Genomic DNA, 13,517 nt, shown 5'->3' with positions numbered 1-13,517 from the left:
TTCTGTGATAGTGACATGGACATTCCACTTCATCAGGAAGCCATTGTACAAAACTTAAAAAAGCAAGGCACCATTCTGTAAAGCACAAGCCGAGACTATATATCATTATTATTTATTACTTTTTGGGTGCCAACTGGGCCCCCAAAGCAGAGAGGGAGTTACAGAAACATCATGCAGAAGCAGACGGTCCCTGTTCCCTGGGTCCACACTCCAATTTTGACCACATGGCTACAACGGATACTGAGTCTTTCATTACTGGTAACTGCAACTGCCGTGGAACCACAAAAGGAAGATTAGAACTTTCGATCACTTTTCTAGACATGAAGACAAATGAGAAGGGAGGCAATAAGTGTAATTAATTTCAACGAGAGCTGGAAGAGGAAAACTTTCAGCTGTGGTACCATACACACCATTCATCAGGAGAGCTTTCCTCCCAGTAAAGCCAGAGCCACTGATTCACAGATGGGAAATAGGCTGCCATTATGAAAAGAACCAGGAGAGGAAAATAAATGTCATGTGGCTTTCATAGCATTATTTTGGTTCAGAGTATCTATGAGAGAAATAGGCTTGCGATTTAATTGTGCATGTGGTCCAGGAAAAGCAGGAGGAGATAAGCCAGTAAGTTCAAAGTAAAGTTAAAATTCAAGCCATTCAGAGCGAGCCAACAGAATAAGCCCTTGGACAGATGGGCATCTTGTGTGATTCAACACAAGATACAGTACAAGTAATGAGGCTGAAGTGCTGAAGGAAAGGGAAATGCACTCTCAGAGGTAAACTTGCTCTCAAGTCATCAGGACTTAGCTGAATAATTCCCTTAATGCTTAGACAAATAATGCTGCTGAATTCTTGGGAATCAAACCATGTCTCCACCCCTCAGCTTCCGGGTGCTTCTAAAGACTGGACTGAGCAAGTTGTAGGGAAAATTAAATCCAAAATATATTCATCATGATTGTTTTAGAGAAGGGAGATGCTCCCCATCCATCTATAATGTGAGAACAGGAATGAAACTTGACTCTAAGCAACCTCAGATATTTTTGAGGAAGGCCAGAACCAGAGCATTATTGCATACAAATTTTAGAAGCGATGCTTCTACTGCCAACTGATGATAAATATCCTGGAATCCCGTCCCTATCCAGTTCCCACAGGCTCCCTCTTCTAACACCTTCCATGTTAGAGCTTTGGTCATCTCAAAGAATATCAGCTGTTTTTTTATGCAGTCTGTTTTCTGCTTCTGCAACTCTTCTGCAACATTCTGCAACTGTTCATGTTTATCTACAGTTGCACAGCAAAACTTTCTGAGATAATAGAAATGCTCTATATCTGTACTGTCCCAATATGGTAGCCACAAGCCACATGAGGCTAGTGCTACTGAGGAAATGGATTTGTAATTCTATTTAATTTTAATCAATCTGTATTTATAGAGCCACATATGGCTATTGACTGCCATACTGGGCAGTGCAGCTCTAAAGAGAGCAATGAGGCTTTTACTGAAGATGCATTAACACAGATGGAGTTTACATTGCACTTGCCACAAAACTCTCTTTCCCAGACTCCCTTGCAGGTAGGGGTGTCCATGTGACACAATTCTAGCCAATAAGAGGAGAGCTGAGGGACAATTCTTTTCCTTTTTGATATAGAATCCAATTTCCTATTTGTCCCTTTTGCTTTTCTTCTGCCTGCGGTATGTACATAATACCTGCATGGGTAGCAACCATTTTTTTTTTAAGTTTATTTTTATTGAAGTATAGTTAATTTACAATGTGTGTTAGTTTCTGGTGTACAGCAAAGTGATTCAGTTTTACATATAAATAATAGTTTGCATCTGCTAATCCCAAACTTCCAATCCATCCTTCCCTCATCCCCCCCCTTGGAAACCACAAGTCTGTTCTCTATGTCTGTGAGTCTGTTTCTGTTTTGTACATAAGTTCATCTGTGTCATATTTTAGATTCCACATATAAGTGATATCATATGGTATTTGTCTTTCTCTTTCTGACTTACTTCACTTAGTATGATCATCTCTAGGTCCACCCACATTGCTACAAATGGCATTATTTCATTCTTTTTTATGGCTGAGTAATATTCCATTGTATATATGTACCACATCTTTGAATCTTCAGAACAAGATCTTTATTTCAGGAATATTTAAGTTTTAAATATACTGTTTAATTATAAAAAATCATGTTGACTTTTTATCCAGTACTATATATACATATTCTTTTTTGTTTATTAATTATTCTTTTTAAAAAATTTTTATTGGAGTATAGTTGATTTTCAATGTTTTGTTAGTTTCTCCTGTACAGCAAAGTGAATCGGTTATACATATACATATATCCACTTTTCTTTAGATTCTTTTCCCATATAGGTCATTACAGAGTATTGAGAAGAGTTCTGTGTGCTCTACAGTAGGTCCTTATTAGTTATCTATTTTATATATATAGTAGTGTGTATATGTCGAACATTTGTGCTTTTAATTCCAAACTTTCTCGTCTCCTCTGGAACCATGCTCCACTAAGTATCACTTCTTTTGCCTCTATTGAGCTTTCTTACATTTTCAATCACTCGTTTAATTTCACCATCACTTGCAATATGATTCACTTCTGTCTGAGAAACACAATCCCTCTATTTCTTTTTTGTATTTTAACATCTTTATTGGAGTGTAATTGCTTTACAATGGTGTGTCAGTTTCTGCTTTATAACAAAGTGAATCAGCTATGCATATACATATATCCCCATATCCCCTCCCTCTTTCTTCTCCCTCCCACCCTCTCTATCCCATCCCTCTAGGAGGTCACAAAGCACGGAGCTGATTTCCCTGTGCTATGTGGCTGCTTCCCACTATCTATTTTACATTTGGTAGTGTATATATTTCCATGCCACTCTCTCACTTCGTCACAGCTTACCCTTCCTCCTCTCCGTGTCCTGAAGTCCATTCTCTACATCTGCATCTTTGTTCCTGTCCTGCACCTAGGTTCTTCAGAACCATTTTTTTTTTTAGATTCCATATATATGTGTTAGCATACGGTATTTGTTTTTCTCTTTCTGACTTAACTTCACTCTCTATGACAGCCTCTAGGTCCATCCACCTCACTACAAATAACTCAATTTCATTTCTTTTTATGGCTGAGTAATTAATATTCCATTGTATATATGTGCCACATCTTCTTCGTCCATTCATCTGTCGATGGACACTTAGGTTGCTTCCATGTCCTGGCTATTGTTAATAGTGCTGCAATGAACATTGGGGTGCATGTGTCTTTTTGAATTATGGTTTTCTCTGGGTATATGCCCAGTAGTGGGATTTCTGGGTCGTTTTACCATGTCTTCTTTATCCATTCATCTGTTGATGAACATTTAGGTTGTTTCCATGTCTTGACTATTGTAAATAGTGCTGCTGTGAACATAGGGGAGCATGCATCTTTTCAAATTATAGTTTTGTCCAGATATAGTAACAACCATCTTAAGTGTAAATGGCCCAACATCAAGGTTGGCATGGCAGAAAGTTGGAAAGGGGGTGGGACCTTGAAAACTTCCTGGAACCATCACACTAGTCCTGGAGCACCAACCTGTGGATTTCTGTGATATGGGACAAATAAAGCCATTACTCATTTAAACTACTCTTTCCTTGTTTTTCTATGCTTGGAGCCAAACTCATTAATGCTAACACATTTAACTAGATCTCATTAAAGAGGTTTGCCACATAATGAATATCTTGATATCTACGGAACTGATGTAAAGTCCAACTGTGATAGCCCTGCTTATCCACTGCCCCTGTCCATCCTCTCTCCTCTGTGGGGCCAGCCCAAGGCAGTACTGTGAGAAGTGGATAGATTTCATCAGATGTCCCACCCCGTCCGTCCACTTCCCTTCTCTGTGTTCTGTTTCTCTGTGTTCCTGTCCTTATCTAATCCTTTGTATCTTTCCTCTCTCCCCTCAGCAGTGCTTCTGCTATCATTCATTACTCCTGGGATACCTCCTTAAAATTGGGGGGTGGAAGGAGGCCATAGGATAAAAGGATTTTCATCACAGGGAAGAAAAGGAGAAGAAGGTATATGAACATAAGGATGTTCCCTTTCAATAAAAATATTTTTGGTAAGTAATTTTCTCTACGTGTCTAGAAAAAGGCTTTCTTGGTCTTAATTCTGAGATCTTTTTCACACTTCTTTTTTCTTTTCGATGACTCTTAGTTGGGCATTTAGCATGCCCTAAGCCTCTGCTTGACCCTTACGTGTATATTGTTTCTTTTAATCCTCAGAACAACCCAAGAAGTAAACCTTGGGAAGACTCTTGGGGACAAGGGTGGGCTTTTGAAAGTTTTTCAGATCCACACACTGTATCTCTAGCTAGCCCTTCACTAAATTTGTTGAAAATTCTTCCTCTTGTGTGTATCCCAGCAGCATCTACGATTTCCACTTTACAGATGAGGAACATGAGGCTCAGAGAGCATGAGTACTTGGTCATAATAAGTGACAGTGGCAGGACCTCTTGTTGCAAGTTAGGTCTTATTTCCAGTGGAAAGGAGAGAAGGTTTGAGGTTTCCTCTACCATGTGATCCTGTCTAGCTCCAACCACTGGACACAAGGGGCCAATTTCCTTCCTCAAAGGAGCTCCGTTGGAGGAGAAATGAAGAAAGGGCAAACTAGTGAGGTCCCCCAATGATGAAAGAATCAGGAAGCCCATGCTTTGCCCTTGCCAGGATGCCTGGAAGAAAGACATCCCTCTGCAGACATCTCTCAGGATGTCAAAGGTAGTAATAAGCTTCCTCACCTCGTGGGAAAGTTGTGAGGATTAATTCTTGTTTAAAAGTAGTTTCTGACCTGGTGATGAAGCATTCTCTTGTGTTCTTTTGTTCCCTCTGGTTCCTCTTTCCACAGAGATGACTCATGAAAAGAAGATGGAGCAAGAAGGGTGGTGTAGTGGAACGCGGAGACAGCAGCTGAGAGCAAGTGGAAAGCAGAATAGAGTAGGATGAGAAGGGCAGCATCAGTGGTTCTAGAATTCATAGACTGTGACCAGAAACCACTGCAAGAAGATGGTCGGCTAATCTCCCTTTCCCTGGACAGTCAAAAATGCAACAGGGCTTTCTCTCACCCTGACAGGATCCCATCCCAAAGAGGAAAGTCAAGTGTTAACATTTGGTAAGTGCTCTCCAGAGGTTAAGTTTAGGTGAAGTCCTGCCTCCTACTTGTCTAAGCCTCTGCCCCTTGGTCCATCTCCCTCCAGGAAGATGAAGGGAAAGTCATTCAGTCCCTGGACATTTGGACATTTGGGCTTACATGAGTCCCTAAAGCTGAAATACTTTTTACAAAAACTTTCAGAAAGTTGCAGGTTTCCCTACACTTTTTTCCCTCCTTTTCTTTGTCTACCATGTTGTCTAATTTCCCCTTTTCCTCTTTTTCTAATTTAAAAGAATGAGTGTGGAAACATAAGGGCAAACCCTTTTCGGGGTCAACTCAGCGTTAGAGAAGCCCGAAGTCACTTCTAATGAAGGAATTTAAGGAAATGAGAGACCCTGAGGGACAAAGGGCTTTGAGGGATTTTCAAATCCACACCGTGTAACTATTAATAGCCCTTCGCTGACTTTGCACAGAATTCATCCTCCTGTGTGTATACCAACTGCATCTCTATCTGCAACAGAGAATTGGTACCCTGCAGTCATAGACGGTGAAATAAATAATCTACCCTCCCGGACACTGGTGAAATGTACAAAGGATGGGGAAAAGGGAACACAACTGATTCAGAGGCTAAGGCTTTAAGACAGCAAGAACAGGAAGCCCAAAGCAGAGGTAACTTTCTCATCTGGGTGAGGAGAGTACACCCCAGGCTTTCCTTAGGGTCAGTGTGTACAGTTGCTCATTCCATGCACTGCACAAAAGGACTGGCCCAGCATGAGTGGGGGCCAGAATTTAGCTCCCTCTGCTTGCCAAACTGAGAGCCAGAGAGCCACGTCTGCCTAGGTGTGATGCCTTTTACTAATTCACACAAAGACAGGGTCTTTTGAGGTGGCCTTGTTTTCCTAGTTGAGAAAAAATGTCCCTGCTTCAGATTCACTGTTCATATGCAGTCATGATGATCAGGTGTGGCCCAGAAGAAAAGGGAATCATTTCAATACAGCTCTTTATCTAATTGGTGGATTAAATAAAATGTTGTGTCATTGATTTCTGAGCACTAAACTATCCAGAGATGTTGCCGGTGTCTATTTAATAGAACTGCCAAAAAACATTTAATTTTTTTATATAAAACACACCCAGAAAATTCAACAAATTTCATCAAAATGTTTAAGTGCCAGAAACGACTCCAATCTAATAAAACATTAAGGCCTTGCCTCGTCTGTATTGCACATGTGACAGACCTCCATTAATGACAGAGTTGGAACCTAGTTTTTAATTCTTTTGCACAAAATCACCAATTTAGCTTCTGCTGGGAAACCTTTGGGAAGGGTCTCTTTGTAAATAAAACAACCACTTTCTTAAAATAACGTTGGCCAGGAGTGGCAGCTCCTCCATGGTCTGAGAGGCATCTTCACTGATCAAACGCTGAGGCAGTCCTGCACCATCAAGCTGTTGTAACAGAATCTGTTGGCGTCTGCTGGCACGCTGAGTGACAGCAGTGTGTAATCAAAGAGACGCACAGATACACATCAGACGGCAGGAACACAGAAATAAGCAGCAAAATGGGAATATTTTGGAACCTAAATGGACCTTGGCACAAAACACTTTGAAACTGTCATTTTGCAGAGCCTGATCATTTTTGCTTGTTGCATTTGGAATCTGGAAAGAGAAGAGGAAGGAAGAGCAGAGTAGGAAGGTTAGTTTGTATGGGGTGCACCCTACGCTCCAGGCACAAAGGACTTTACATACATCATGGGATCTGACTGTCATACTCACAGTGCGACATAGGATTATTACCCTGATTGCCAATGGGAAAAACCACATCTTCAGAAGTACAATAACCTGCTCAAGGCTACACAGCTTATAAGTGACAGAGCCAGAACTGAAATCCAGGTCTCTAAAGCCCATAGCCTCCCCACGTCCTTTATCTCCAAGCTGTGGTGGAAATCCGGGGCCAACACTTCCTTCCATCCCAGCCTCAGATGCTCTCCTCATCTGGTTGTTTCTGAGTACACAAGAGGAGCTGCCCTAAGCAAGTGCCCTTCACCTGTCTGCACCATCTCTCAAGAAGAAGAATGCATCTTATTCAAAAAGTAAACTCCTGTGAAAAGCTAGACTGGGTTCATTTGGCAGATGATCCAGAAGCTTATTTTGCTAATCAAGTTTTGTGGACTGTGGGGCCAGAATACTGGGCTATGAAGTTCAAGAGCCTTGCTAGCCTCCCAGGTAGGTGCCCTGGCAGTGGTCTGAGTAGAACCTTCTCCATATCCACGTTCAATGGGGGACCAGATTACATGGGAGCTCGTACAACGTCTGCCATCCCCAAAAGTATTCATCAGTGATGAAAGCCAGGCTCCCCCTCTGAGCAAGGGAGAAGATTTACAAGAAAGCAAGTGATGTTCCCTGAGGGGAGTAAACCCATTTTATGTAAACCTGAAAGATCAGTTAGAGTTCCCAGAATTCACCCCCAGCCTGTGCCCCTCAACTCACAGAGAGAGGGACTGTGGGAAACACTGTGAATGGACTCAAAACAAAACAAGGCTCACCTGACTACGAGTTTCATTATGAACCTCGGGTTTTTTAGAGCTGGTGACATCATGTTGCTTTGAAATGTTGGGATGGGAGGAGGGGCTGGCATCTCAGCTTAATGCAAACGTGAATTTGGGGCACTGGCAGGCCTCCCCGTTGACATCACACAGAACCTTGGCCCCACTTGGACCCCATTCACTCTATGGGCCACCCCTATCTTTCTCCCTCTCCCGAGGTGGTTAGCTACCAAGGTGGATTTTTGTTGTCTTCAAAGGCAGCCTCAGATACCACCTGATAGTGCAGTCATTGTCAGAGAAGGTCAGCTGGAAGCTGTTGGCAGTCGGAAGAAAGCTCTGAGGTTGGTCTCAGCCTCCACCTACAATATCCCCTTTGAATTTGGGATCCATGCGAGCTTGGCTGCTCAAAGTATGGTCCACGGGTGAGTAGAACAGGCCTCAACTGGGAGCTCGCAGAAACTACAGAATCCTCAGTCCCGCTCCAGACTGAGTGGATCAGACTCTGCAATTTTTACAAGATCCTGAGATGATTTGTACATGCATTAAAGTGTGAAAGTGCCAAAATAGAACAGTGGTTCTCCAAGGGTGTCTCCAGGACCAGCAAGATCAGCATCACCGGCAATTTATAAATGCAGAATCTCAGGTCTGCTGAATCTGAATTTCCATCTTAGTGAAACCACAGGTGATCTGCACCCACAGAAAAAGTGGGAAAGTACTGTTTCATGGTCAGGAAGACCTGGGTTTCAGTCTCGGCATCACCAGTTACAAGGTGTTTGATTTTAGACAAAGTTACATAACTCTTGGAGTTTCAGTTTCTTCAACAGTAGAATAAAGCTAATAGATCCTTCTCTCAGGAAATTCACAGGGATTAAATGAGGTCATTGTAGGGAAAGCTCTTCTCACAAGGCTAATGCATATTAAGCACTTACTAAATAGTTGTTTTTAGCTTTCACTGTTTGTTCCTCTTCCTCTTGTCTCATTCTCTACCCTAAAGATATTTCCATGAGGACTTTCTGGGTCTCTTCCAGCTTTAACATGCTCTGATTTGACAATCAGTTCATTTTTCTTAAAACTGCTGAGTAGCCACTAAACCAAACCCTGTAACTGTAATAGAAACAAAACCGGATTAAGAGTTAGTTCCTCATCTATATCCAATGTTTTCTTGCCAGGTTGGGTTTTGTCTCTAATGTGGGACGAAAGCAGCAGGAGGGCAGAGACCACAGCATGTCCACTAAGTAATTTCCATGGGAAAAGTTCAGATACTAATACGAAGGGAAACAAAGCAATCACGGCCCCTATCCTCAGGTAGTTTGCTTATTGAACCAGGGAGAGCAACAAATAGATATATCATTGCAATAGAAGCTGTAAAAGTATTGTGAGGTGTTGTGAATAGGGCCATATGAGCAAGAATAGAAGGATAATCAAATCCTTTGGATGATGAAAGTGCAGTTAGGGATGTGAAGCTGCAGAAATGGCCTCTTGGAGAGAATGACATGCAAGCAGAGACGTGAAAAGGAAGAATAGGAGTTGATCAAGGGAAAGAGAACCCAGGCACAAGCGTCGACAAATGCAATGGGCCTGAGGCAGAAAGGGCTTTGAGAAATCAAAGAACCAAAGAGAAGGTAGATGTGACCGGAGCCCAGTCGATAAGGGGGCTGGTTCCTGCCGAGGCTGTGGAGGTGGGTGGAGCCAGATCTGGGCTCCCAGGCAATTGGCTATTCTATAATTTAGGGACGGCAAGGCAAGACCCCACTGTAGTAAGCTCATGGACATAGGTGGCTACAACACGTCTCGCTACTAACAATCCACGCATGAGCTCCAGGCACCGAGGAGGAGCTCAATAATATTTGTGATAAGCACAAGTGCCTAAATGGATGATACATGCAAAGGAGAGGAACTGATGATATAATAGAGGTAAGAGTTACAGCCCAGGAAAAGAACCTTGCGAAAGAATGCAGGGTATCGCTCCTCCAAGCGCCCCTTCTCTCTCCTGAATTTAAAATTTTTTCTTGAACTGCTGAATTTTCTTATCTATATACAAGTTTGCTATAATACCTCATGTCGTTACTGCCTACGTCTCTAGTACCCTTTACAGCAAAACAGAGTTGTCAGTTCTTGTTATATCCACTTCCTGTGTTCTCATTTTCCTCTATTTAAAAAAAAAATCAAAAATACTCTTGATACACTAAAGAATATATGTCATGTATACATAGATCATAAAGCTTAATGATAAAAATGGATACCCCATGAGTGTTCCACCCAACTCAGATATTATTAGAACTACTAGAACCTTACCAATTCCACTGAAGTGATGATTTGTGTTATTGTTTTTCATTCCACCCACCGCCTCCACTAACCCAGGCAATAATAACCCTGAAATTTTATCTATCATTTCCTTTCTTTTGTACATGGTTTTGTCACAAATGCTTTTACCCCTAAACAGCATATATTTAATTTTACCTGACTTTTTGTCCTTTATAAAAATGGAAAATCAATCATGCAAAATCAAGTCCAAATGGAATTGCCGGTGGCAAAATATCCAAACTTTTAGAAGAAAATACTGAGCAATATCTTTATGATTTCCAGTTAGAGAAAGATGTTTTACATAAGACCTGAAAAGCACTCATGTTTAAAAGAGAAAAAGACTCCTTCCCTCTATATGCAAAAGCCACCTTTCTTTCACTCCCTTCCAGATGTCACACTGCCAAGCAATTGAAGCATCAGTGATTCTTCCTTTTGAGTTAAACATACCCGAACACTATGGAATCCCCTTAAAACACAGGTATCCTTCATGGACTGGTAATATATAAGCCTGGGACTCAGACTCTAAGACAAAAGTTAGCATGCAGAAATTATTAATATATTAAGGAGGGTTCTTAATGTCAACAACTGTGGGGGAAGAGAAGGAAGCAGGATTGAGACAGGGGGAAGTTGAGCTGTGATGCAGTCTCAAGGGAGATCTCATCCAAGGTCACAGGGCTCTGAAGCTGGGATGGCCCTTCATAGTTATTCTAAGTTGCAACACAGAGGCTTTTATCCCCTCATCCACCAGTGTTGAATGCAGTTGACTTTGGGCAAGACAATTCTTCAGCCAAGGCAATTCCTTTAGAATGTTGACATTTGGGAGATCTCTGCTGGCAGTCCTTCCAGCATCTTGCAGTGTACATTCTCATTCCTGAATGGAAATCTGGGTGGCACACTACAATATGCACCAAAGTCCCTCACACCTTAGACTGACTGAGAATATTTAGTGTCTTCTTGAGCCTGGGGAGACCTAATGGCAAAAGAACATTAGCTATGGGTGTGCTGATAAAGGAATATGAGAAGCAAATCAGCCCTGAAAGCAGCTTGTTATGGAGAGAGCTGGGAAGAGAAACTTTACTGAGTCGTGGGTATTAAGTTAGGATTATGTAATGCACCAAGTTCCTCTATAGCTTCAAAATGTTTTCCAGAACCCACCTTGATCCTTGCTTCTAATGAGGACCGAATCACCCAACTAGCAAACCAAAATGTGTTCTTAGAAAACCAGCCCCACAGGAGAAACCATCCACCTACCCACCAAAAAAAGTTCACTTTGGCAAACTTATCCAGAATTTTGCAATCAGAAAATCTACAAAGAAACTATTTTCATTGTAATGTGAACAAAAGCGTTGAATCATTTCAAAGAATAGAATTTTATACTTTGTATTACCAGGTGGGAGAGTGGCACTGAGCCAGGTGCCAGGGTAACTTGACCTTTCTAGGACTTTGGCTCCTTAATCTCTTAATTAGAGCCATGCTCGGCCATGCCTGAGCTTTAGGTAATAGGCAGCAAGAGCAGCTCAATAAGGTAGAAGCAGGCTTACAGTGGCCATAATGGAACCCAGAGTCATCTGAACAAATAACACTGCAATTACCAAAATTCCCAGAGTTCTGCTTTGCAATTTTTCGGAAGGTGAGAAGATTTTCAGTATTTTTTTTTAATGACCAAAAAGAAAGATAAAGCCATTAAGAAATAGCCAGTCCTCCCTTTATTCTGACTTGGTATTGCTTCACTTGGGCTGAGCAAGAAGAAACAATTGCAGTGGAACCTGAACATGAAGAAGATGAAATGACTCATCTTAATTATTCTTGAAAATGACAGTGTTCAATAAGCAGCATTTCTGCAAGATATTTATAGGTTTCTCACTTAAAAGGGGGGCTGGGGAGCTCTTTCAAATGTTTTTGGGAAACGCTGCATATTGTATCTCTCTCCCTCATAGTTGCAGTTGCTTTTGAGAGATCTGAGAAGTTCTGCAGCCAAGAAACCTTCTCAAGCTTGTTGAAGTATGCAGTCCTTAAGAATGAACCCCAGAATGCATGTTTCCTGGAACACCCATTCATATCTTGCCAAACTAGTATATGAAAAGCACGGTTTGGAAAATGTTGGCCTAACCCTAACTGTTCTATTTACAGATAAGCACCTTGAGAATCATAAAGGAAAGGGAGCCTTCACAAGGTCACAGCACTTATCAGAGGCAGACACAGGGCAAGAACCCTAGCTCTAAAAACTTGCAACCAGCGTTCTCTTTCCAATCCACTGACTCATGGAAGAAAATCAAATTTGCTGTTTAATAAATGGTCTATTGATTGAGGTTTGATCTAAGAGATGGCTGTTGGATCCAACTTAAATAGAAAATTTTTCCATTTTTTTTCTTATTTGTAGGGTTATTATAAGATTTCTTATTTATAGAAAATAAGGGTTTTCTTATTCATCGGATACTTCTAACCCTGCTCTGGAACAGGGAGATGGAGACAAAGATAGTGTCCTTTCATGAAGGGCAAAGATACGTACCAGCCTTGGAGCAGCCTGTCTTGGTTTGGAGGGTAGAGCACAACAAAGAAGGCTGGAACTCCTTAGGGAAGTGGTGCTGGGAAGCCAGAGGAGCCAAAGGGGAATCTGGGTTAAGAGTTGGGAGTAAGAGAGCAGAAAGCAACTCCCTCTGTAAGCATCTTCCCCCACCCAAGAGTCCTCAGATATATTGGAGAAAGGACTGAACTTCTCTCTCCAATGCAAGGTAGAGGCTCAAATTAATTTATTTGCATATTTAGATGAAAGGTGAACCAGAAGGCCAAATGGGGCATTTAACGTACACAATGAGATGGCACAAGGAATATCATGTGAGAAAATCACTCAACATGGCTCCTAATTGCTTCCAATTGGATTGATCACCACTGGCTTCCCATCACCTCCTAGTCACATAGTTTCGGCCTTCCTTGTTTTGCTTTGTGGGGTCCAGTGTGGACCCAGGCCCCCTTCATCCACTGAAGCAGTGTGTTGCAAGGCAGTACACACCACACACTGAGCCTGTCCTTCCTGCTCTCTGATGAAATACCCTTAGGATTGAATCGCAAGACCTGTGAGGAACAGGCCTAGAGAAGACTAAGAAAACATGCACATTCCATTTTCAAGATTAAAATGCTAAGAAGTCAAAATTAAAAGTTTTTAAAATGCTAAGGCATCTAAAACAATCACACACATACATATATATATACTAATATATAAAAACCTCATGGTAACCACAAACCAAAAATCTATAGTAGATACACACAAAAAAAGAAAAAGGAATCCAAACATAACACAGAAGATAGTCATCAAATCATAAGAGAACAAAAGAAGAAGAAAAAAAAAGACCTACAAAAACAACCCCCAAACAATTAACAAAATGGCAATAAGACTATTCATATCAATAACTACCTTAAATGTAAATGGACTAAATGATCCAACCAAAGGTCAAAGAGTGGCTGAATAGTTACAAAAACAAGACCCATATATACACTGTCTAGAAGAGACCCTCTTCAGATCTAGAGACACACACAGACAGAAAGTGAGGAGATGGAAAA

Source organism: Delphinapterus leucas, chromosome 4 (assembly GCF_059928025.1).
Source record: "Delphinapterus leucas isolate spDelLeu-1000000601 "Yukka" chromosome 4, BTC_Dleu_Yukka2, whole genome shotgun sequence".
Taxonomy (NCBI): Eukaryota; Metazoa; Chordata; class Mammalia; order Artiodactyla; family Monodontidae; genus Delphinapterus; species Delphinapterus leucas.
This window is presented reverse-complemented; position numbering follows the sequence as displayed.